General features: G+C 45.6%; 1 non-coding gene across 1 annotated transcript; it reads right to left on the reverse strand.

The window, feature by feature from the left end:
* Positions 1–1,052: 1,052 nt before the first annotated feature.
* trnar-acg (transfer RNA arginine (anticodon ACG)) lies at positions 1,053–1,125 on the reverse strand. The gene has a single exon. It is a non-coding gene; the product is annotated as a tRNA-Arg (tRNA).
* Positions 1,126–4,343: the final 3,218 nt, after the last annotated feature.

Raw genomic sequence — 4,343 nt, forward strand, 5'->3', positions numbered from 1 at the left:
TTCACCAATTAGAGGCTTAGGAGTTGGGGATGGCGATGGAGTCAGGGTAGGGGATGTACTCTTAGATGTGGAGGAATTCTCAGACTGAGGTCTCTTTTTCAGATCAACCTTCTGTGGAGATTGTAGGCTAGTGTTAGGTTAGATTGATGGATGACACTGTAATTATGCGAATACATTTGACTTGAATGACACATCATTAGCGCGCACGATCCATCGATTGCCGTGGGCGGGCCATTGTTGCGATTAGCTGAGAACGATAAAATTGCGAGAGATTCGATTGGCTCGCTATGGGCGCGGCCATCATTGTCTGTCCATCTTTTCAGCGCAGGGATTGGGGAAGAAAGATGTAACGGGCCGATGTGATTGGGCGAGAAAGATTTCCCGGGTGAGCTGTGATTGGCCGGCTGACCCAGACTATCGTTCTTCAGGTAGCACCACTGGCCCATGGGAGCCTTAGGGGGAGCCTACTAATAAATAAGTGATGACAAATCAGTTATGTAACGTTTTGCGCATTGAATCGAAATGAACACAACACCAACATGCTGCTGGCTGCAATCAGTGATCGTTTTTGGTTTCTGTTGAGGAAGCGTTCCCGGCCGTTATTAACTCAGCGATTTGGTGAACTCCTTGCCAGTTCTGTGGGCAATCCAATAAAGTCACGTTCCCATACCGGGAGTCAAACCCGGGCGAAAACCAGGAATCCTGACCGCTAGACCATATGGGAGGGCTCCCTGGGAGAGTTGAGATCGGCATTTTACTCGACCACCAAGCAGTTTGAGCTCCAGCGAGGTATCATCCAGAGCTTTGTATGGGAACCTTGCATTGCAGAGCACAAAATTGGCCAGCGCTGACCGAACATCCAGCTACTCAAGCTGTCACTCCAGCGGAAGATCAGCCGCTAGACAGAGCGTGGGCTGGTGTTCCTGGTGCAGAAAACCAGCGTACCTCCCAGTACAGGACTCTCTGCATTTCAGGGATTGTGGGAGGTGTTACTCTGCCAGCAATTCGGCAGCTGGAGTTTGTGGCACACCTCTGGGCTCTTAAAAGGCAGCCGAGCCAGCCAGGAGTCGAACCTAGAATCTTCTGATCCGTAGTCAGACGCGTTATCCATTGCGCCACTGGCCCATGTGAGCTTTAAGGGGAGCGGGGTACTACCTGTTTATGCTTTTCAAGTGAAAAACGGCCAGAGGTCAAAAGCCATGCCTAGCGTTCAATGGTGATGTGGAAAAGCCAATGCCGTGACTCGGATTCGAACCGGGGTTGCTGCAGCCACAACGCAGAGTACTAACCACTATACGATCACGGCATCCCATGCACCTGGGCCAGCAGGGAAAAGGAGCTGCTACATGTTGTGATATGTGTTCTGGCGCCCCTCTGGCCTGTGTATACATAATTTATATTAATGTTTTGTTTGCTGATGTAAACGATTGTGATTATATTTAGTCAGTTAGTTAGTTAGTTAGTCTCTAAACTCAAATTCAGTTTCGTGTACAGTGGGGATGGACTCCTCACAGGGGGTGGGACTAGGTGATTCCCCTCACTCTCACTCATACTGACTTATATAATAGATATATAAATAAAAAAGGTCTGTCTCTAAATATCTGAGCTTTTCTTTCTTATTAATTCTTATTTTTACACATACACACTGTTTGCACAGTAAAGTGTGTATATACACACACACATACACTACCGGTCAAAAGTTTTAGAACACCCCAATTTTTCCAGTTATTTATTGCAATTCAAGTCGTTCAAGTCCAATGAATAGCTTGAAATGGTACAAAGGTAAGTGGTGAACTGCCAGAGGTTAAAAAAAAAGGTAAGGTTACCCAAAACTGAAAAATAATGTACATTTCAGAATTATACAAAAAGGCCTTTTTCAGGGAACACAAAATGGGTTAACAATTTAAAGCTGTTCTGCAGCAATGGAGGTTGATCAAGCCTTGAAAGCTGGTGCTACTAATTCCTACAGGTCTTCCAGCTTTTCTGGATTACTTACAACCCCCTCTGTCTGCATAAAAGCAGTGTTGGAACACACTGTGGTACCATACCCTCGTGAGCATCAGTTGAACAGTATTGTACTGCAGAAAGTAGCGTGTTGCTACAAAAATGGCGAGAAAAAGGCAATTAACAACGGAAGAGAGACAGACCATCATAACACTTAAAAATGTAGGTCTTTCCTACAGAGAAATTGCAAAGAAAGTCAAGGTGTCAGTGAGTACAGTTTCCTTCACCATCAAAAGGCACTCAGAAACTGGGGCAAACTCTGACAGGAAGAGGTCTGGCAGACCCAAAGCCACAACTGAATCAGAGGACAAATTTCTGAGAGTGAACAGCTTGCGTGATAGGCAGCTCACAGGACAACAGCTTCAAGCACAGCTTGATAGTGGTCGTAGTAAGCAAGTCTCAGTTTCAACTGTGAAGAGAAGACTTTGAGCTGCAGGTTTGACAGGACGAGTTGCAGCAAGAAAGCTATTACTAAGACGTCAGAATAAGACAAAGAGGCTTGCCTGGGCCATGAAACACCGCCATTGGACTACTGAAGACTGGAAGAAGGTATTATGGACTGATGAATCAAAATTTGAAATCTTCAGTTCATCACGCAGGATCTTTGTACGCCGTCGAGTAGGAGAAAGGATGGTTCCACAGTGTGTGGCATCAACTGTCAAACATGGAGGAGGAAGTGTGATGGTCTGGGGCTGTTTTGCTGGATCCAGGGTCGGTGACTTGTACAGAGTGAGAGGCACCCTGAACCAAAACGGCTACCACAGCATTCTGCAGCGCCATGCAATACCCTCTGGTATGCACCTAGTTGGTCAGGGGTTCATCCTACAGTAAGATAATGACCCAAAACATAAGTCCAAGCTATGCCAGAACTACCTCAGGAAAAAAGAACAAGATGGTAAGCTTGAAAACATGGAGTGGCCAGCACAGTCTCCAGACTTAAACCCCATGGAGCTGGTTTGGGATGAACTGGACAGAAGAGTGAAAGCAAAGCAACCAAGTGCCACACATTTATGGAAACTTCTGCAACAGATTTGGGAAGAACTTTCTGAAGAATATTTGATTTCTATTGTAGAAAGAATGCCACGAGTGTGTTCAGCTGTTATATCTGCCAAAGGTGGCTACTTCGATGAGTCAAAAGTTTAGAATACATTTTGGTCTAGAAATTGATTCCATGATTTCTTTTTTAACTCCAGTTGCTTATTTGTACTATGCTTTCATTTCAGAGTGCAATGAGACATTAAACTGAATAATTTTCAATAAAAAACTGTAAAAATTGGGGTGTTCTAAAACTTTTGAACAGTGGTGTATTCACATGCATAAACTTTTAAGCTATTACATTATGACCACCTGCCTAATATTGTTAGTCCTCCTTTTGCTGCCAAAATAGCCCTGCAGCCCTGACCCATAGAGGTGTGGTCTTCACTAGATCTCTGAATGAATATATACATACACTATATTGCCAAAAGTATTCGCTCACCTGCCTTGACTCGCATAAGAAATTAAGTGACATCCCATTCCTAATCCATAGGGTTCAATATGACGTCGGTCCACCCTTTGCAGCTATAACAGCTTCAACTCTTCTGGGAAGGCTGTCCACAAGGTTTAGGAGTGTGTTTATGGGAATTTTTGACCATTCTTCCAGAAGCGCATTTGTGAGGTCACACACTGATGTTGGACGAGAAGGCCTGGCTCTCAGTCTCCACTCTAATTCATCCCAAAGGTGTTCTATCGGGTTGAGGTCAGGACTCTGTGCAGGCCAGTCAAGTTCATCCACACCAGACTCTGTCATCCATGTCTTTATGGACCTTGCTTTGTGCACTTGTGCACAGTCATGTTGGAAGAGGAAGGGGCCAGCTCCAAACTGTTCCCATAAAGTTGGGAGCATGGAATTGTCCAAAATGTCTTGGTATGCTGAAGCATTCAGAGTTCCTTTCACTGGAACTAAGGGGCCAAGCCCAGCTCCTGAAAAACAACCCCACACCATAATCCCCCCTCCACCAAACTTTACACTTGGCACAATGCAGTCAGACAAGTACCGTTCTCCTGGCAACCGCCAAACCCAGACTCGTCCATCAGATTGCCAGATGGAGAAGCGTGATTCGTCACTCCAGAGAACGCGTCTCCACTGTTCTAGAGTCCAGTGGCGGCGTGCTTTACACCACTGCATCCGACGCTTTGCATTGCACTTGGTGATGTATGGCTTGGATGCAGCTGCTCGGCCATGGAAACCCATTCCATGAAGCTCTCTGCACACTGTTCTTGAGCTAATCTGAAGGTCACATGAAGTTTGGAGGTCTGTAGCGATTGACTCTGCAGAAAGTTGGCGACCTCTTCACACT

Source organism: Hemibagrus wyckioides, unplaced genomic scaffold (assembly GCF_019097595.1).
Source record: "Hemibagrus wyckioides isolate EC202008001 unplaced genomic scaffold, SWU_Hwy_1.0 Contig11, whole genome shotgun sequence".
NCBI classification, from domain to species: Eukaryota; Metazoa; Chordata; class Actinopteri; order Siluriformes; family Bagridae; genus Hemibagrus; species Hemibagrus wyckioides.